Source organism: Peromyscus leucopus, chromosome 2 (assembly GCF_004664715.2).
Source record: "Peromyscus leucopus breed LL Stock chromosome 2, UCI_PerLeu_2.1, whole genome shotgun sequence".
NCBI classification, from domain to species: domain Eukaryota; kingdom Metazoa; phylum Chordata; class Mammalia; order Rodentia; family Cricetidae; genus Peromyscus; species Peromyscus leucopus.
In genome coordinates, this window is record NC_051064.1 from 41451951 (window position 1) to 41474974 (window position 23024).

Genomic DNA, 23024 nt, shown 5'->3' on the forward strand with positions numbered 1-23024 from the left:
TATTTTAACCTGAATTCGTTAAATATGTTCATGTGCATGCCTATATAATCCTTCTTTTTTCATTTTTCATAAAACCATTTTGCTGAAGAGTAGTAGCAAAAAATTCTCACTTTCAATCATAGATTTTCCTTTGAGTATTGACTTAATCCCATCAAGTCACCTTGAATTACAGAATATGAAGAAAGTATATCGTGTCAGACTCACTGACTTTGCACATCCTCTTGGCAATATTCTGAAGATATTATCTATCACCAGATTTTATGTAGTCCCAAGTAGCTCAGATGTTGGACTAGCTCTTATAGTTTTAAATAGTTTGTTTCGTAAGATCCTTCAATTTTTCTCTTAAATAAGTCTACTTTTCTATCATAAAATCTGGAGAGTGAGTGACAGCTAGAGAAGGTGAACTATTCAGTGAAGATTAAAGCAATCATGTGTTGAAGTTCTCTGATACTGTCAATTTAGTTTTAATCTTAGATTATTCTTTGCACTATAAGAAAGGTCACTATGAGGTTTTCCTCTCTGGGTGCTCTATTTCACTCCAGATTTCTTCTAATTCCTTATCAACATGTTTAATGTGAGAATTAAGGCACTTTGGAGTTTTAGTGAGAAAAGAGCAGTCTTTTACATGGAAAATTCTCATGTCTAACTTAATTTTAATTATTTCCTTAAGGTAAGAATATAAGCCTGTTTTAGACTCAGTTCACTGTTTTTCATCTCTTTATAATTTATTTCTTTTTCTTATGTGCTAAAGATGTGTTTGTCGAAAGAGAAAATGTCATAGAAAATTCAGGATTAGAATTGGTTGAATAGTCTCAATTAAATGGAAAAATAATGACCTTTGTTAATATGTACCCACATTTGTCCTGGCACCTTATAGGTATTCGAAAGCCTTGAAACTATTTATTGTGTGGTTCCATTTTATCAGTCTCTTTATTAGTGTAAACCATATGTAAATATGCATTGCTGTACATGCAGGAAACATCATTATTGCTTTAGGTTGTTATTTTTTTGACCATACTTTGTGTCTGATTAGAAATTTGTTGTATATGTTGACACTCTTAAATACTGAGGGCTCAGTGATGAACTTGCGTGTCTTGATTCAGATTTGGCATGCTCAGAGTGATTCTCCAGGAGGAGCTGTGTGTCAAAGGCATTACCCCTCACAATGCTGCAATGGCTGAAGTCTCTAGGTATTGGTCATTTCAGTTACTGAAGCAATTCTTGGATAGGAAAGAGATTCAGTAATCATTACTGAGATTTTTAGATTCCTGAGAAGGAAACAAATTAGATGACAAGTGGTGGTAGATTCTCAAACTGATTAGGAGCAGTGGTTATAAATGACTTCCTCTAAAGAGAAATAGCAAAGAAGAGCAAGGCAGAGGAGACTTTGCCTATGTCCAGAAAGGAAAACCAATTGATAGATGGTTTCATTGTCAAAAAATGCATGTTAATGGTTTTTAAGAAATGAAAGTGTTGTTGAAGATAGAAAGATAAAATAAATTTGTTTTAGGATGTGCAGGAAGGAAGAGCAAGGAAAAAGGTGTGCAAAATTTCCCTATTTTTGTAAGAATGCCATGTATATAGAAGCCCTTGTAGTAGTCATGTATTGTCAGTTGTTGGGTCTCTCAATCCTTTTACCTGTTCCAGGAGAAAGAAGCCAGCACAGGAAAACGCTTAAGGCAAGAAAGTCTTCAGCATGTGGTGATGTGATTTTCATCCTTATTTTTTCAATCTCTATTGTAGTATAATTAATAAAAATTCTACCACATGTACATTTCAAAATAGTCATCATTCTGACTCAATAAATGCTTCTATCACCTCAAAGATTTTGTTTTCTTTGTTTTTCCTTTAGTTTCTATATACTTTTACTATACTTACTTTGTGTGTGTGTGTGTGTGTGTGCACTACATTTCACTCATGGAGGTTAAAGGACAATTTGAGAGGGTCTGTTCTCTCCTTTCACCGTGTGGATGGATCCCAGAGATTGAACTTAGGTTGTCAGGCTTGGCTGAAAATGCTTTTGCTTGCTAAGGTATGTTGAGCTGGTTCCTTATTCTTCTAAGTGTGAGACGTCTTAGGGCATAAATAAGTATACAATACAATTTTTATGTATTAGGTTGTCAGAATCGTTTAATCTTGCATAGCTGAAACTTGATGCCCTTTCACCAGTGTTTCCCCAGGTTCTGTCAATTGCACATACGCAATGCTTCTGTAATTTTTTTTCCATATACCTGTTGTTGGCAGAATCTAATGATTTATTTCCTTTGTCTTAAGCACCTATACATTAAGTGTGCTCATACAGTAATTTTCTTTCTTGTATATTTTTATTAAGTACAATGTTTTCCAAGTATGTCAGCATTATTGTAGATGACAGAATTTACATTTTCTAAGGGTAATAAATATCCTATGGTATGTATGTATATGTGTGTGTACATATAGTGAAAGGATAAAGTACTTGAATACTCATGTTATTTGTGTGTGTGTGCGCGCTTCTAATTTGCTTGACTAATTCATGTGTTAATAGCTTGTCAGTTGAGATTTCCAAAAACTTTTCAACAATGTTATTCATTTTAATCCTCATTCTTTTGACAGTTTCCTTTATTGCACAGAATATTTTTAGTTGATGCAACCCACTCATCTGTTTTCCTCATTGCCAAGCTCAGTGTCCAAAACCTTTGTTCCCACATTTTTTCTAGTATTTTATAGATGCAGGTCTGTTTGAAAATATTTCTTGTTTTGCCATAGTTTTTCTAATGGTGATATGTGAATGTGAATATGAGATTTAAGTGCATGTTTAATTTTTAAAAAGCTTTTCCAGGCTTGGATCTGGACTCCAGTTGAAAAATTTATGATGTAGTTAACACACTGTTGTAGTTAGAGATGTTTCAAAGGAAAAATACGAACCTTTTATTTTTCAATTAACTTGAGCCATTATCCATTTTAATGTATAAGAATGCATTTGAGTGTCTCCAATACAAGTAAGGAAATAATAAACCAATCACTTGTTATATAATTAATAATTACATCATGTGATTTTTTGCTCTCATCAAACAAATATAACAGCAATTTCATGTGTGTAGACACTTGTAATCCTACTCCTGGCACATTATCCTCTCTTATCTACTCCTGTTGAACTTCTTCTTTTCAACTAGTCTCTCTCATATTTTCAATAGTTTTCATTCCTTTGCTCTTTTGCCCATGTCTTATGCAAGTTGCTAAAAGTTTTGTTTGTTCCTGACCCTCGGCATATCCTATGACCAGCATCGTTGTGCACTTTTCAGGCTTTCCACCCTGATTCACTGTGTTCCCCAGGCCTTGGAGGAAGTGATAGAGATATCATTCTTGGAGCTGATATTCATCAGTCAGTCAGTCTCATCAATTGGACTACATACCCATTTAGCAAAATACCACTAGTACATTTCTCCATAAAGGCTATGAGGCTTTCTTAGCCATACATATTTGACTAAGTTTACAGAAGATGAATGTATTCCTCCCATGGAATCAGAACACAGTTAGCTACTCCTGAAATGCCACACCACTACTGCACTATTGGAAATATCTTGCCTAGAAGGTTCATATTGCAATACACAGTGTCCACTCCTGGATAAGGCAGTTAACAGATGTGTCTCACCAGCCCCTTGTATGGCATGATCCAGCACTGTAAATGCTATCCAGGAGAGTAAAAGCTTCCAGCTCAGTTTCAGCTTTATTTCTCTTCATTCTGTATCTTAGGAGTGGAGTGACTTGCACAACAGAGAATTACCTTTAGTTTATCTGATTTCTGCTCTCACTGAAGAAAAGTAATCTATTGTTCTTCCTCTTTTCTTCCATTGCCTGACTTACATAGAGAACTTTGAAAACACTTTAAAATTATCATTATTATTATTATCATGTACTATAAAACAATGTTCTGGCTACAAAGAGCCACTTATACAACAGTGAACTCTTATGTTTAAAATTCCTAGTGTATTTTTCTTCATCTGTATAAATCTCTTCTATATATTTGTCTATTTATCAACCTCCTTAATGATACATTTGATGAAATGTGTTCTTGTTGGTAAGTGATAAAAGACTATATAGGATAGACCAAATACAAGAAGCTAAAAGGTGAATAAGTGAATGAATAAAGTCCATATTGGATGAGCTAGTTTCCAGTAGTATTTCTCACATTTTAGTCTTCAAAAACTGGGTTTTTTTCTGTTTTCATTTATATAACCAGCTCTGGATGATTTACTGAATAGATTTCCTAAAAAGAGATTTTGGGTGAGTTTGTAATTCTAAGACAAGCACTGATGTACTAATTAGGAGACTTTGGGTACAAATAATGACAACAAAGTTCAACTTGCCAGAAGAAAAATCAGAAAAAAAATACATAAAAAGAAATGGACAATGCCGGGCGTTGGTGGCACACACCTTTAATCCCAGCACTCGGGAGGCAGAGCCAGGTGGATCTCTGTGAGTTCGAGGTCAGCCTGGGCTACCAAGTGAGCTCCAGGAAAGGTGCAAAGCTACACAGAGAAACCCTGTCTCGAAAAAACCAAAAAAAAAAAATGGACAAGTGTAAGCATTAATTATAAATTAAACATAATAATGGGTTTGACAATAACATTTTCAAAGGTGTGTATAAGATGTTTTCATCTTCTCTTATTGTAGATTCTCTTCTAAGGTCCATGATTTCACTACTTTTGGGTGGTTGGCTAGGTTTCTAGTACCAGGCATGATTTTCCCCAGGATTTATGCCACTATGGCACCCTTGGGTTCATTTTTCCATATTGGTCCTCGCTGTGGTTCATAGGCATCATAGGTGGGTGGGACAATTGGTTGCCTCCCTTTTTTAAAGACTGAATGGTGTGCTCTGGTACCTTGAAAGCCAGGCCTGAGAGAGGAGTCAATAAGGTCAGTTTAGGATCAGGGGCCTTTGGGCCTTGTGTCTGAATTGGATTATGTTTTCAGCAAAAAGAGACCTGTTTTTCATCTCTGGCAACAACCAAAGGCAGTAGTAATAATCTGTAATATTTTTTCATGAGACAACCTTGAACAACACTTAAAGAAAATGGTTCTTATGTCTGGTGTTGATAGTTTTGTAGGAGGTCTTTGGCTCTTGGTGGGAGTTTTGTTAGCCCAGATAAGAAATTTTCATTTAAACTCCTTTTTTTTTATTTATATGCAGCTTGTTTGTCTTATAGGCTTTTTTTATAATTATTAGATAGTTAATAGTATGATTGCTTATGACACTTTTCAGACATCCCCTCTCTTATTTTACTCTTCTTTAACTGTATTTATATCCATCTCCTCTCCTGATTAGAGTCCCTGTTTCCCATTTTATTGGTCAGATCACTTGTAACCTGCTCTTTGCCTCTCTCTATGTTTCTTCCCCAGCTCAGCCCACTCCCAACAACTTTTCCATTTTACTCTCCTGCTGTCTTGAAGTTGCTCTGGGATCTCAACCAGGGAGCCTCAGATGAGAGAAAATACGTGAAGCTTGTCTTCTTAAGTATGTGTCATATATATATATATATATATATATATATATATATATATATATGATCATATCTAGTTCCACCCATTACATGCAAAGTTTGTGATTTCAGTTTTCTTAAAATTGAATAATATTCCATAGTATATTGTGCCATATTTTCATTATCTGCTTGTCAGTTGAAAGATATTTATGTTGTTTCTATTCTCTAGCTACTGTGAATAGAGTAGCAATGAACATGACTGAGCAAGTATTTGTGGAATGGAATGCTGAATCCTTTGGGCATATTCCAAGGAATAGTATAGCTGGGTTATATAGTAGATTTATTTTTACCTTTTTGAGAATTCTTTACACTGATTTCCATAGTGTCTGCATCAATTTGAAATTCCACCAGCAGTGAATAACACCCACAACACCTCCAGCATTGGTTGTCCTTTGTTTTTTAGATCTTTGGCATTCTGATGGGGGTAAGATAAAATCTAAAGTTGTTTAGATATTTATTTTCCTAATTGTTAGATATGTTGAAAATTTTTGATACACTTGTATACCATTTAAGAACTCTCTTTTTAGTTCTCAGGGTCACTTTTGAATGCTTCTTATTCTCACCCCCCTCCTCGTCCTTCTTCTTGTCTCTAACTTCTCCTTCTCCTTTTTTTCTTTATCTATCTTGTATATTAATTCTCTATCAGATGTATAGCTGCCAAAGATTCTTACTCTTTTTGTGAGCTTCTTTTTTTACCTAGGTTTATGCTTTCCTTAGCTGAACAGAAACATTCTCGCTTAGGAATTCTCATTTGTCAATCATTGGGCTAAATTCTTCGGCTAATGAAATCCTATACAGGAAGTTATTTCCCATAGTTATATCATGTAGAGTGCTGCATGTGTTTTCTTCTAGAAATTTCAGGTTTCCTGATTAGCTCTTTGAAACGTTTTGGAGTTAATCTTTGGGCAAAGCCATAGGTATGAGTTTAAATTTGTTTCTTCTGCTCTTTTATGTATCTACCTTTCCCAGCATCATTTGTAGAGGATGGTTTCTTTCCTTTATGTTATGTTTTGTGGTATCTTTGTCAAACATTAAGTGGCAATAATTATGTGTAATCATACTGGATTCTTCAACTTTGTTCCTTTGGCCTACACATCTGTTTTTGTGCCAGTGCGTGTTGTTTTCATTACTATGGCTATGTATGTATCCTAAATCTGAGATGAGAGTCCTTCTAGCATGTTCTTTATGCTCAGGATTATTTTGACTACTGAAAGCCTTTTTGCTTCTTGTTTTTATTTTTGGTTCTACATAAATTTCAGAATAGTTTCTTTTTTCCTTTTATTTGTGTAATGAGTGAGATAGGGATGTGATTTTGATAGGCAATGCATTGAGTCTACAAACAGCTTTTTGTAAATGGTCATTTTCACATCATTATTTCTACTCAATTCATATGTATAGGATGGAATGCCATTCCATTTTCTAGTGTCTTTATCCTATTCTTCAAAAGTTTAAAGTGTTCATTGTATGTAGAGTTCTGTAGCTAAAGTTTTTTCCAGTCCTGCTCTGCTCCCGTGGCCCTGTGGCTGTTTGTACCCAAGTAAATAAACAGAGGCTTATATTATTTACAAACTGTATGGCCTAATTGCTCAGGCTTCTTGCTAGCTAGATCTTACATCTTAAATTAACCCATTTTTATAAATCTATACCTTGCCACGTGGCTCATGGCTTACTGGTATCTTTACATCTTGCTTCTCATGGTGGTAGTTGGCAGCATCTCCTGACTCAGCCTTTTTGTTCCCAGAATTCTCCTTTCTCTTTGTCCCACCTATACTTCTTGCCTGGCCACTGGCCAATCAGCCTTTTACTTCTGTGTTATGCTGTTATCCAACTCTGTTGCTCTTGTAAACTGTATTCTATTCTCAAGGGAACTCTGGTGATAGAGCAGAATGCCTGAACACCACTCTAGTAGGAGAAAATGATATCTCAACTTTATTACAACTTATTCTCAATCAGCGCTTTATTAACCAATCAGAACAACACATTCACAGCATATAGAGCGATATCCACAGCAGAGTTCCTTTACTTCCTTCCTTTTAGCATACAGACAACCTATTGATTTGTTAGTTCTGTATCCTGTGGATCCTGGTTGGTGAGTTTTGTTTTATTTATTTATTCTAGATATTAATATTATACAACTCTGCCAGTTGTATAATTAGAAAAGACTTTTTCCCCATTCTATAGTTTGTGACTTCATGCTCATTAATTTCAAGAGGTCTCATTTGTCAATTGCTATCCTTAGTATCTGAGCAAGTAAAATTCTATTTAAAAATCCTTGTTCATGTAAATATTCTTTAAAAATTTCCCCTAACAGTTTCAGTGCTTTAAGTCACTTGTAGTTGATTTTTATGGGATGAAATATAAGGACCTAGTCTCAGTATTTGGACTATTATTTACCAGTATTTTATAATATCTCACGTTTCATTGTTAATGTTTTACTTGAATCATTTTTCTTTTGATTAATTTGTTTAGGTTTTTCATATTGTATAAAAATCAACTATTTCATTTACTTAAACAGTATTTTTCATTTTTACATCATTAATTTCTTCCTCAATCATATGTATTTCTTCCCATGTACTGCTTTTTGAGGGGTGTTTTTGTTTTTTGTTTTTTACTAAGACCTGAAAATGGATCATTAATTAGTTAGTTGAGATCTCTCTGATTTTTTTTTTTAATTTAGGTACTTATATATCATTTATATCATCTACCCAGTTTGGACTTTTTCATTGTGTCTTGCAGGTTTTGGTAAATTTTGTTTATATTTTCATCCAGTTCTAGGATTTTTTAAAAAATTATTTCCTGATCTTTTTCAGTGACTCATCATTTGATATTACATCTCAATGTCCTGATACTTGTTCTATTTTATAGAAAGTTCCCTGAGATGCTCAGAAGAATGTTACTGTGTCCAAGTAGAATATGTTGTGGGAATCTCTTTGGTCCATTCAATCAATAATCTCTTAATTCCAATGACTTGCTTATTTCATTCCTCTGTCCTCTTGCAATCCATTTAAAAGTTTATTCATGTCTTCTTTAACTTTTTTGATGGATTTATTATCATTCTTTTTAATTCTTTGTCTGAATTCCATCTAGACCACTCTCATTGGGACCAGTGTTATGGAGCAGATAACTTTTGGGGGGAACATATTGTCTTGTTTTTATTGAGCCATGTAGCTAACATTTTGGTGTGGCTACTTTTGAATCTAAAGTTGTGTTGATTTTTAAATTAAAAAAAAATAAGATACCTTTCTGTGGAAGCATTTGTACTGCTGACTTGAGAATAAGTCGTAATAAGGTTGAAATATCATTTTCTCCCATTAGAGTGGTGTTCAGACATTCTGCTCTATCACTAGAGTTCCCTTGAGAATAGAATACAGTTCACAAGAGCAACCAGTATAGAGTCGGATAACAGCAAAACACTGAAGCAAAAATCAATCACTCTTCAGCATCAATCATTTTAGATGGTAATACAGCATCCATAGTACTGTGAACACTGTTGCATTAGTTACTGCGCTATGACGGGTAATAAAAGATAGAGATTTTTTTAAAGATTAAACTTAATAATTAGAATTTAGTTGATAGAAAGTAGGGGAGGAGAGCAAAAAAAAGGGGGAGCTGTAATGACAACAGAGAAAAAAGATGAGATGAAGGACTAGGCTGAAAAATGAGGTAAGCATACAAACAGAAAAATGTACTATCTCTTAGGCTGCTGAAACAAAGAGACTCTTCAAACACAGCCAATATTTTTTGTAGTAGTAAAACTAAAGAGTGGGAAAAGGAGAGAGTCAGGAGAAAAGAAAAAAACTAGAAAAATATTCAATGTAAAAATAGAGCAGGATCAAGTTTGCCTATTAAATTGGTATTGGGTATTAAATACAGGAGGATTAGTTGTAGAGGGGAGAGCTGTGTGGGAATAGGGACACAAAAAGTGATTGGCTTAATTTCTGGATACTATCTCAAGTCTCACAGCATTGATCTTCTGCCTCCTAGAAGCCTATTTCATCCCTTGGAGTTACCTCACTGTAGGTGGTGACTGATGCCTGATGAGTTGGACTATTCACCCCTTTGAATCTTTCTTTGGTTGACCAGATTACAGCTATGACTGTCCTCAGTGCCCCATACTCTACTTGGAATCTGAATGAAAGTTTCATGTAGACTTTGGTTACTATCAGGCTTGCCAAGTCACTGAATGATGTGAGGTCCAAATTCAAAGCTTCTTTCCGCAATTTAGCATTATGCTGCTAGCCAGGTTTCAGAGCATAATGCCATGGTATTTAATCTTTTCCAAGCATGTGATTCCTAGAGCCAGGGGGGCTACTGAGTTGCAAGACAGCAAGGTCTTTTGGAAGCAGTGTCTTGTTTCTGATTTGTGTGGAGACCCAATGTTCAGCACCAAGCACTGAAGAGAGGAGAGGTTTCTTCTGCAAATGCTTTTGCTGTCCTATGTGTGGCCTCTAGCTGTCCATTACTCTTCTAACAGTTCTTTTCAGCTTTCTCTGGATGTTAATGATTGAATGTCATCAGCAATCTTGAAAGTTTTCTTCCTGTTGCTTTTTCTCTTAATCTCTCCTATGGAAGTGAAACCCATTGAATAATTCGAGAGGATGCCACCATGATAATAAAATTCATATAATATGTATTTATTATATACATTTAAGCAAAGGAATTTCAATATGCTTTTACACACACACACACACACATGTGTTTGTTAAAATTAAGTTAATGCACATTATCATGCAATTTTGGTTTTATTTCAAACAGTACTAATAATAAAGTAAAAAATTAAATTTACAACTAAATTTTATTGTAAATATTTTTCAAGAAAAGAAAAATCAAATGATCAAATAAGTACTATTAATTTATGCACTATGAAATTTATGTATGCATTCCTATAGAGGTTACACATAATAGGCAACTATCTCTGATATCCTCCCTCACTAGCTTTATTGGATTTTCACAACTACTTATTGGTTCACATAATGAGTTTCAGCATTTCACAAATCCAATAGGGTTGAGATTGTTTCCATACTAAACAAGTGTCAAGCAAATACATGTAGGAGGATGAGATTCTGGAAAGATTCCACTCACCCAAGTTTGATTTTCTAAGTATCAAAGTGAAAACTAATGACACCTTCTAAATGTAGGTCCTAGGGAGAGGTGTTTCAGGTGTTTGGTTCATTTTATACTTAGGTGAATTCAATAGAGTTTTCATGGAAAACAAAGTTAGTCCATAGGAGAGAGAGGGTGAGTTGCTATGATAGAGCTAGCTGACCTCACCCATTTCTGGCTTCTAGTCTCACCACATCCCTCTTGCTCATGAAAATGTTCCCACAATGATGTATTTCCCAAGGTGTAATGCTTCCAGACATGATTCTGTCATTGTTACCAGAAACAGATTTCAAAACAATGAGATAAATATGCTGTGGGATGTTCTGTACGTCCTGTGGGAGCCCGTTCTCGGGTTCCTTGTGGCTTTACCCAGCAGGTCCGCATAGAGGATGATTAGGACCATGGGCCTGAGTGCAGGTGTCTGAGATGGTCTGCACTTGGCAGTGGTGGGGGATGGTCTGTATGTCAAGTTGCTCTGATTGGTCAATAAATAAAACCTAATTGGCCGTGGCTAGGCAGGAAGTATAGGTGGGACTAACAGAGAGGAGGAAAAAAAAGAACAGGAAGGCGGAAGGAGTCACTGCCTGGAGCTGCCGCCAAGACAAGGAAGATGTAAAGTACAGGTAAGCCAAGAGCCACATGGCAAGGTATAGATTTGTAGAAATGGACTAATTTAAGATATAAGAACAGTTAGCAAGAAGCCTGCCATGGCCATACAGTTTGTAAACAATATAAGTCTCTGTGTTCACTTGGTTGGGTCTGAGCGGCTGTGGGACTGGCGGGTGAGAGAGATTTGTCCTGACTGTGGACAAGGAAAAAAAAACTCTAGCTACATAAATAAATTTATCTTTAACTAGATGGCACAGCCACAGATAGTTCAGAATAACAATGTATTTCTTAACTTTTCCTGGGTAGACAAGAACATATGTCTATTCACACCAAATAGGAAATCAACGACAGAACAAGAAATGATTGCTTCCCAAGCCAAGCCTGATGAAGCAATGAATTACTTGGGGTGATTTATAGAAGTATAGATTAAGAGTTACTTCTACCTGAAGGAGTGTGAGTGTCTCAAACACAGAGGCATCACTAATAGAACCTTTCACATTTCCCAGCATACGTCATGGCTCAAAATCTAGCTACCTGGATCCATCTACCCAACTTGCAGGAAGCCACGCTGTGAGGATCATTATCCGAGCAATAGTTTTATGCTTTTAAAACCTTAGGAAGGGCCTTGGGATGCTAGCAACTTTCTGGATTTCCTGAATCTCATGCATCTCTGTCTTTCAAGACAGAACATTGCAGTTCAGATGAAAGAGCTGTCCAACAGAAACCAACATGTAACTAGTTAAAGTAGAAACAAACACTACGGTAGGAAAATTGTTATCAAATTATCAAAGAAAATACAAAAAAAGGAACAGAAAAAATAAGAAAGGCAATAATTTTCATAATTCTAGATCCTCCATTTTCCCCATTACTAACAAGTTAAAATCTGTGAGTATGTCTGAATATTTATTGCAGAAAAATAGAATATGCTTTGAGAAGTAGTAGAAATAATCTAAATATCATGTTTTTATACTAGTACTCCTAAACTCAATTTTACTTCCAATTTAGTAAAATCAAATTTGAATGTTCCCTTTAATTGTAACAGTTTTTTTCATTCATGTAACAATTATGCATCATACTTGCTAGAAATGAGCACAATTTGCACACTTACAGCATCTATTTTTGTGTGAGGATCAGACAAAGAAGCCATCACCACACAGTGCAAAAGTACAGCCCATTGTGATGTACAGCCAGAGAGGTTTATGATTATTTGTAGCTTTTGGTGTGTGTGTCCGTGTATGTCTGTGTGTGTGTGTCTGTGTATTTCTCTCTGTGTTTATGTCTGTGTGTCTATGAGTTATGGTCATTCAGTAGATACTAAGAAATAGTCTGAAAAATGAGTAAAGTTTAACTCCGGAAAAGATAAAAAGACATTCTATCAGAAAGACTTTTAAATGGCATGTTGAAAGACAAGAAGCAATCACATTCAATGAAAGATTATTAATGAATATATCTGAGTCATGTAGATTATAGAAACATGGGTAAACATGCAGATGACTGACTATAAAATATCCCACAGCAAGGGTGATGACTAAGAAGACTGTAGCCCTCAAGTTCCCTGACCACCTTGCAGTCAGCCCCATCTTACTGCAGCAGCATAGACATGATGCTCATTCATAAACCGAAGAAAACAATAAGTTAATTATAGTATTTCCTCCACGGTTCAATGAATACTGCCACAGAAGGAATCAAGGAGAATGAATACTAGCATCTGAGCCAGGGAGAGTGCTCTATAACCATTTTCTTTGAATAAGAGTATTCCATTCTGGAAGGAGGAGAGGGCTCAGAATTCTAAGGACAACTCTAGAGCACAGTATAATCATTAAGTAGTATTTTCAGGGAACTGAAGAATGTGCTAGAATCACAGGGCCCTTCCCAACATTTATATGAGCTCTAAACAATTGTTGCAAAAAGGAGATTCTCCTGGGGAGCTGACTTTAAGTTGGGAAGTTTGCTCAGGGAGCTAGTTTTTGTGAGTCATCACCCATGATGGGATGAGTCTCATTGGTGATATGACTGATTCTGAGACACCCATGACCCTGTAAGCAATCCCTCAATGATAAACTCAGTCATGCCCCTGTCATAAACTCCCAAATTTTCATTGGATAACCATGATAGACAGGTGTGCCATTAGTGCCCTGTCTACTATTAACAGAAGTTTGTTTCTCCTCAGGAAAAGTTACACAGCAGTATCCATTCTTCAAGAATTTTCAGCTGAGTCTCTTAAGAAAAGCTACACTGCCAGCCAGTTCAAGATGCTCTACCACTTACCAGCATGTGGGCCTTGTGTATCCACACCTCCTCAAAGCCAATCTCCAGAACTGATGAGAGGAATTTGCTTCCCTTTCTTATTGACATAGGTAGGCGTTTTATTTAATAGTCCTTATCACTTTTGACTTCATAGTTTTCACCATTCTTCTTACATGAAATGACATAGATGGTCCTGAGTGAAAAGGATGCATGTGGTTGTTCGAAGTTCCTCTTATTTGGAGTGGCAGTCTTACAGATTCACAACTTCATCTTTCATACATAAGGTTGTAAGTTTATCCTTTCTCCATGTTGATTTTTCATATAATAATTCCTTTTAAGAAGACAATACTACTTGACACAGTGTAGCATTTTTTGTCACTGGTAAAGGAACCAGAAAAGAAGAGGAATGAATTTTTCTTTCAACCACAGAAGACTTGATCAATGGATTAATTGGCCTACATGCTTTTTCTTATTCTAAAATTTCTCCAGTTTTAAATTCATAAGTAGCCAGATACTGATGACATAGAGAAAGTGCTATCAAATTGACACAAAGACTCAATAAGAATAGGTATGAAAGAAAACATGTATTTTTGATTAACAGATCATATAGCTTTTATAAAATATTGTGGAACTGAGAAGGGTAGCCTGAAAAATGGAGATCAGATGACCCTATCTCTTTAGTATATATTTGGATGATAGCTAATCAAAGTTGGACACTCTAAATCTCTCATCACACAGGGTTTCCAGTTGTATTAAAGGAAGCAAATTGGCAGATCGACACCAGCAGCTCATACAGGATGATACAGTGTGACGAATCTCACAGGGATGAGCCGGGGGACCACCAAAGTACAATAAACTGATGAAAACACGACAGGGTAATATACACATAAGTTTCCACGTTTAAAGGGGTCAAGTTAATGTAACTTTCCTCATTTTGTTTTGCTTTTCCATCTGGGATATAATACTGATAATGCTCTTCTGGCTTTGTGCATTATTAACTAATTAATTAGTTCCTACACTGTGAAAATCTTTGAAATTAAACCTGCCTATTTAAAAGAGCCAAATTTGCAGTTTAAAAGGATAAACCTCTCAGAGCCACTCTTGCATTGGCCTTCATTTTACTGTAGTTATAACGTTGACATATTTAAATGTGAAGGCACTTGTGCAACAAATGCTGCTATGAGCAAAATAAACATACATTGTAATGTGTCCTATGGGTGGGAGATGTTTTAAAATGAATAGACTGTAAGTTCTGATATTTAAAAGCAGGTCAGGTGGGAAGGACAGAATTCATACATATATTATAATGCATATTTATAGGTATGCTATATATATTAAACCCAAGTGCACAAAAGAAATAGAACAAATTGTAATTTTTATACACTTACAGGGTCAATTACAACAGCCAAAGATGTGAAAATATTGTATACCTAGTGTAGTTGATTTTATTTTCTTTTTTTACTCTTTGGGGGCCCGCCATCCAGCTCCCAAATAAACACAGGGAGAGACTTACTCTTACTTATGAATGCCTGGCCTTAGCTTAGCTTCTTTTTAGCCAACTTTTCTAACTTAAATTATCCCATTTCTCTTTAACTATGTTTTGCCTCTGGGGTTTTAACTGTCTTTCTTCTACATATCTTGCTTTTCTTATTACTCCATGTCTTGCTGTTCAGCTCGGTGCCTAGCCTCTGGCATCTTCCTCTCCTTCTTCTTTTCTCACTCCTTCCCTTCACTCTGTTCCCTAGATTTTTTCTCCTACTTATTATTTCTGCCCACCAACCCTGTTTATTTTTCTCTCCTGCCTAACTGTAGGACATTCAGTTCTTTATTAATCAGGTGTTTAGACAGGCAAAGTCACACAGCTTTACAGAGTTAAACAAATTCAACATAAAAGAATGCAACACATCTTTGCATCACTAAACAATATTCCACAGCATAAACAAATGTAACACACATTAAACTAATATTCCACAACAACAACATATTGTTTACATGCATGTTTCTTTGTTATTTTCTTTATGCGTTTTTAAAAACACAGGCGTATATACAGACACATCTATCTTCCCAAAATTCCATGAAAAAATGTGTCTGGGCTTCTCTGTCTTATATCCAGGCTAGATTAAAAATGGGATTCTTTTGTCTCTACTCAAGGGAGTGTGGAGCACTGTAGTCAAGAACTTAATGATCATGGATAGCTATGACATTTAAAACAGAAGCAACAAATCCTTGCTTTTGACTTATGGGAAATATTTTATTCAGAGAGCCTGTTGTTTCTATGAACGATTTTTCTAATTAACAAAATAACCACAAGTCACATTAACAAAACCACAGCAATGCAGTAAGGAAAAGCTGTGTTTCTAAGTACCCTCAGGGTCATCTTCTAGACTTCTCCAAATCACTGTAATTAAGAGACAATTGACAGTTCAAACTCTCATTGGATATGCTTTGATTTGCAAAACTTACTGAATCAATTCTCAAACTTAACATAAGAAGCATATTTTGAAAAGACATATTAAAACAACTGCCAAATTTCTATTTTAAAAGTTGCAATTTATGTTATTAAAAGAAGAGCTCACATATTAAACTTTACAACCGTGTGCATTTATTTTTCAGTTAAATATGACATCTAAAAAGTATCTTTTTACTTCTTATCAATTTATGGTCATACTAGGTAAATGGTTCCTTTTGATCCAACAGTTCTTCATAACTCATTTGATTTCTTGCCAGACTAAAAGCTCTGTCACTTCTATAGCTACATTACTAAATTATAAAGTGATTTTCTATGTGCAAAATACATAGCATTTAAATATTAATTAATTCTTTCATCCCCACAGAAAAAGTTTATTTGATCACTGATTATTTTCCTTGTACAGACTGGGTCCCAGCACCCTCACCAGGTGCTCTAAGGGAATGCAAAAGGGAATGACTTATGTGGCTGAGGCACTGGTCCTTTATATGGCGTTACCAATATCAAAAAACCATTCTCACTCAGGAATTCTCTGGCTCCCTGCAGATTGTATACTAGATATAATCCTGTATCCTGGGACACAATTTTCAATAAGGAAAAATTATTTTCCTCAACATGGTTAAGGCTCAACTTAAGGAGAAGGCAAAGACTGTATACATTTTGGTGAATTCTCTAGTAAGTTTTCTGCATCTGAGAAAAGACTACTAAATTCAGATATAGATTTGTGAAAAGCTAGCATTTTTTTTTCAGAAAGCAGCAGGCATTTTATGATGATGGAAAGGTAGGGTCCTCTAAACAAAGCAAGAACATAAACACGCCATATCCTATATTTAACAGTAGCATTTCAGTGTTGTCTTGAAAGCTACATGGAAGTAGAAGGATTTTTAAACACCTAATAATGTTGATCTCTTTTTCTTTGTCTTTCTGTCTGTTTCTCTCTGTCTCTGTCTCTACTTCTCGGTTCCCCAACTTTCCTTTGCATGAACTGACCTGGAATTCCTGTGCTCAAAAAATCCTTCTGCTATAGTTCTCCAAGTTGTGAGGGCTGTAATGTTGGATCTAGCTTACATTACAATTAGATGATTTAAGAACATTGGAGATGAGTCTTTTAATAATGGTTAGGACATGGAGGATTCTCCTCTGTTGGTGGCCTTAACAGCTTAATAATAACAGGGCTTTTTGGAGTAGACTCTCCTTCTTAGTTGTTTCCAGCTTCCACCACGAGAGAAGTAGTATTGCTACTCTCCAGAGAGAGCCAGGCTCAAGGCACTACCTTTGGAGGAAATGCCAAGTCCTCAGCAAACACAATACCTGCCAATAGCTTGATACTGGTGTCCCTATCCTCCAGAACTGTAAATCAATGCATTTATTTGCCTTACAAGTTACCAATCTTAAGGGTGTGTTGTAGTACATTAAAATAGAGTCATCCAGCTCACAAATTAGTAAATAAAATAGCTTAAACATAAAACTATTATAAGAAGAATGTTCCCAGCTTATATCAGTTTACTAGATATCTTATATGTATGATAGAATAATTCTAAAAATAAAAGTAATTTTATATTATATATAGTTTGGTACCAAATAAACTGATTACTTATCTAATAGAAATGATGAAAATATATTTCATGGAAAAATCATTTGTTGAAATAAATCTCACTTTTTACTTTTCATAAGCTATTTTTTCTGACTTTTGTGTTTTATGAATAGTCCCATATTTGGAGGAATATTGAATTCCAAGATCCCTCTGATCTCTGAGTGGCCATTTGTGTTTTCAGAATGCTATGTAATATCTGTCACATGCATACTCCTGGATTCTACTGCCTCCTCTCTCCAAATTTTTAATGTTTGAATCTCCAGCATTCATTTCTACATATTTTTTATGTTACAATGAAAAACAATAAACTACAAACTTGGAAGAATTACAAAGTTTTCAAGAACATGTTTTTGTTAAAGCTATTCAAAGAACAATTTTATTAGGATTCCCATGACTCTGCTATTTAAATGTTAGGGTATATACTTAAAAAACTCTTTGTAAGAGCTATCTGGATACATCTAATGCTTTTACCTGAATTTTTTTGACAATTTTGGAAAAATTGTCAGAGATGGTTGCTCACCTCTAGGGAATTATAAAGCTGCTCCTGGAGAGAACACACAAGCCAAACAAGGCAAATCTTATAAAAATCAAACCTGTGTTTGACAAGCCATTAATTGTGTTACAGTAAAGTGTTCCATTTTGGGTATTGTAATAAATGAAGACAACCATCACTAATACAAAGGAAGAAGCAACTGGAAGAGCACAATTCTGCTGTCAGTCTTTCTTATGAAAAAAATCTATCATACACACACACACACACACACACACACACACACAGAGAGAGAGAGAGAGAGAGAGAGAGAGAGAGAGAGAGAGAGAGAGAGAGAGAGAGAGAGAGAGGTGGGGTGGAGAAGACATTTTAACATAAGAATACAAGGTTCAAATTACTTGAATAATCAATCAATATAATTCTTAAAAAGAGGGGTGGGAGTACTATACAGAATGAGAAGAATGTCTTTTTTTATTTTTGGTTTTTTGAGACAGGGTTTCTCTGTGTAGCTTTGCACCTTTCCTGGAACTCACTGTGTTGCCCAGGCTGTACTTCAACTCACAGAGATCCACCTGCCTCTGCCTCCCATGTTCTGGGATTAAAGGTGTGCGCCACCACTGCGCAGTGATGAAAGGAATGCCTTTTAATACTTGAAAAGACATATTTTATATATAACTAAAATCACACATAATACATATATATGTGTGTGTGTGTGTGTGTGTGTGTATATACATATGTACAAACATTTATATGCAACTATGAATATGAAACTACACCATCTTGAGTGATAATACTGCCCTCCATAACCATTGACTATCTAACAAAGACCCCAGTACCAGGCAAGAGAAACCTCCTTTTGAGCATTCCAAGGCTTCCAAAGCAAAATAGCTTACTTGCTATTGCCCTTGGTTGCTTATGGGAAATTGAAGGCAAATCTCTATTTCTAAGGACAACATACACTTCCCACTTAAGACTCAGAAGATCTGAGCAGGGAAATCATGCCTGATAGTATAAACCTAGCTACACATATGTGGCTAGTGAGGCCATGGACCTTAGTGGAGAACCTACAATAGCCACATTCCTAAACCAGTGTAATTTCTAACTGCATTCAAATTACTTGCCATTATCTCATTTATTTGTGATAAGAGAGCTATTGTAAGGTAAGTGAGATGACCTTCCTTTTTTGTTAATTTTTATTTATTCTCTTATGCAATGCATCTCTGCTGTAGGCTTCCCCTATCTCTACCCTTCCTAGCCCCTGACTCCTGTCTCTCCCAGATCTACTACCACCATTCACACCATACCCATGTCTCCCCCCAGAAAATAGTAAGTCTTCAGGGATATCAACAGAACAAGATACAATAAGACCAAGCACAAACCCTCACACCAAGGTTGAGCAGGACAACCCAGTATGAGGAAAGGGGTCCTAAAAGCAGGTAAAAGAGTCATAGACACCCCCACTCCCACTGTCATGAGTCCCACAGAAAAACCAAACTAAACAACCACTGAATGTATGCAGAGTGCCTAGCTCAAACACATGCAGGCTCTGTCCACTACTGCCTCTTCTGTCTTTGCTCCCATGAAGCCAGCTTAGTTGAAGCCTCCTTAGTTCCAAGGGCTGTGCTCTCCTGGTGTCCTTGACCCCTCTGGCTCCCACAGTTCCTCCTCCTGCTCTTCCACAGGTTCCCTGAGCTCTGAGGGGAGGAATCTGATGGAGAACATCTTTAGGAATCATTTCATTTTTTTTTTTTCTTTTGGGGCAGTTGTGTTTTGTTCTACCCTAGTTCTCTTTTGACTAAGATCAAATGTAGTATCTGTTTTTATCATTATTTCACTTATTTGTTTTTGGTTTTTTTCAGCAAACAGAGACCATGATTGATCAAGATGCAGAGAACAATTGACTTTGGAATGCCATGTTCCAATTAATATATCCAGAATACAAGTCTTGCACCTAAGACTCCGAGAACATGGCAGATGACAATCTAGCAAGATTATGAGAGCCAGAGGACTAGGAAATCTGCTGTGAGATTGTGCCTTCTAAGAAAGTTAACCTGCAAGATGTGAAGACTTCCAAGAGCACTTAATATGCCAGTTGATGGAGAAAATCCCATAGGGCCTTGACCCTAGATAAAGACTTAGAGACAGTTAACAGCAGTTGAGAGAGGGAGAATTAGTCTTCCCTAGAGATGAGCCCCCTGATTGGTTATCCAATACTGATTGGCCAAACCTAGAACATATATGTATATGTATAAGCAATAGTGGTTAAAGACATGGAGGCTATAAATTTAAGGGTCAATGCCCAACATTGCAGGGGTAGGAGGGAGGAGAGGGAAGGGAGAATTGATACAACTGCATTTTAATTTTTGGAAGAGAAGAAAAACATACTTATTTCAACGTATGTTAATGGGTAAATTAGGCAATTTATAATAAATTTCCTATATAAGAACTAAAAGAATAAATATGTAGATTTATCAAGAAATGTGTGTGTGTGAGAGAGAGAGATGCTATCTTATTTTCTGAGGCTTAATTAGATAATGTTTTGTTTGTCTCTATATGTCACATTAATTAAAAGTGTTGAGTGTGTAAAATTGTATATGCAGAGATCTACATAGTTATGATTTGTATACTTTGATAATATCTATATCTGTATCAATCTATACAAACATAGATAGATAGATAGATAGATAGATAGATAGATAGATAGATAAATAGATAAATAGATAGATAGATAGATTCTTTCTATATATTCTACCTCAATAAATCCTCTAGGGAAAACTTACACTTGAGCTCCAGGTTCTAGCTGCACAAACTGGTCAAGCAAAGCTGATGTGACAGGAGTGATTAGGCCTTCAATGGAAGCCATTCTGTGTCAGGGCCTGAGCCTAGTTACATGCTGTTTAGAACAGCAGAAATTGGGCATATGTTGAAGAAAATCACAAGGAGACATGTCCATGGCCTGTGAGGGGAAATGAAGATCTGAGAACAGCTGGTTATATAGGTTCAGATGCTGCCAGGGAAGCCAATGTTTAAGGAAAGAATCTGTATAAAGCAACAGCTTTAGAAGGATGATGAGTGTCATGCCTTTATGTTTTCCTTGTAATTTTCACTTAAACCTTATTTCTCACTATTGGTGCCAGCTCTGTATTTTTCTCTGATGCTTTGTAGTTGAGTTCAATGTGTAGTCAGACAATGCCAGAAAGTGAGGTGCCTGACTCTGTTCAATGTTCTCTGATGCAATAAAGACCTCTGCTTGTTCACTCTTGTACAGCACACACTTGTACCCCTCTGCTGTGAAAATAAGCTTGCTGTTTCATTTATTAATCAGTAAACAAAGAGTCTAACCTAATGACTAAAGTAGCTTTCTGAAAAAGTGTTGACAGTTAAAAAATAAACAACTCATATGGAACCCACCTTTGCTTTCTGTTCTAGTATGTCACTTTCTGGAAACAAAAGCAATAATCTAGCTCTTTTAGTAGCAATAGGATGCAAATTCCTGCAAATCTAAGCCTTTCATTTGTCTCAAAATAATTCACCAAGTAATTATTTTAGACTTAAATATAGACCCCCCCCGTGTTCTTAATATTTCATTTTAGCTTTAGGATTCCATTGTCATTTATATTTTTATATTTTCAATTTTTTTAAAGTATTGGTTTTGTAATGCAGTCAATACAATGTGGTAGTAACTACTGTGGATATGGCTCTGTATAAATAAAATGCTGATTGGCCAGTAGCCAGGCAGTAAGTATAGGTGGGACAAGGAGATAGGAAAATTCTGGGAAGTGGAAGGCTGAGGTAGAGAGACGCTGCTAGCTGCTGCCATGAGAAGATGTTAAGATACCAGTAAGCCACGAGCCATGTGGCAACTTATAGATTAAAAGAAATGGGTTAATTTAAGGTGTAAGAACTAGATAGCAAGAAGCCTGCCACGACCATACATTTATAAGCAATATAAGTCTCTCTGTGTTTACTTAGTTGGGTCTGAGTGACTGTGGGACTGGCAGGTGAGAGAGATTTGTCCTGACCGTGGGCCAGGCAGGACTGGAGAAAACTTCAGCTACAAGTAACAGTTTGTAAATAAAATCCACTGCAGCAGTTGGAGTTGCCCCACTTACACTTGAGCTAAACTTACACCTGGACAAAAAAAAAATCACTTATGCCATAACCATTTTAACTAGAAGTCTATAACAGGAGAGTTCATTTATTCAGTAAATATTTACAGAATCTACAGCAGAAACAACATTTCTTTATTGTCCCCATTGTGTGCTTGGTATCAAGGCAAAAAAAGCTGTCTGTGAGTTAGAGATGCTAATAGCATGTTCACCTGTTGACTAAATGAGAACATGGTGAACATTCATACATTATAAAGACTAAAAAAGACAAAAGGACACAAGCTTTAGTAATAAGTCTGACAAAGAAGGAAAATTAACAAAGCAACAACATTGTATCATATCTGCTATAATCCCAAATGCTTTCTCAAAGGAAGATTTACATTTATATCCTGGGTATTACCAATGTTAATTCAATAACCATATCACATTTGGATGTTATTTAATTTAGAAAAAATAACAGTATTCCTGAGATTCATATATAGATAGTTTAAGCAAAATAATTCAATTTTCAATATACTAACCCCACTGAGATATTCAAGAAATGATCATGATAAGAAAATATAATAAAATCCTAAATCAAGACTTGGGAACTATTCTTGGCTTACCATGATCTGGCTTTGCCACATTATGTAGTTGAAGAAAATACAGGCAACTATAAATTCTGAGGGGCCTAACTATGCAACCTTATCAACCATGAAACTGACTCACAACCAGTTGATAAAATAAAATAAATATACTATGAACCAGTTTGCTGTGCAAACTCATATAATTATCCCACTGACCTCAAAGGAGGCAAATCTAAAGACATAATAGCCTTTGTGGATCTGTAGTCTGTCAAAAGAAGGAACACACACAGTCTACAAAAGAAAATAATTTAAACCAAAAT

The 23024-nt window shown here is 35.8% G+C and overlaps 1 long non-coding RNA gene across 2 annotated transcripts; it reads left to right on the forward strand.

Moving 5' to 3' along the window:
- Window positions 1-13406: 13406 nt before the first annotated feature.
- On the forward strand, window positions 13407-21439 carry LOC114695416. 2 transcript variants are annotated; one of them, XR_003734860.2, is made up of 3 exons: window positions 13407-13588; window positions 14217-14353; window positions 19889-21439. It is a non-coding gene; the product is annotated as an uncharacterized LOC114695416 (long non-coding RNA). The 2 variants fall into 2 exon arrangements; XR_005090808.1 differs by lacking the exon at window positions 14217-14353.
- The last annotated feature ends 1585 nt before the right edge of the window (window positions 21440-23024 follow it).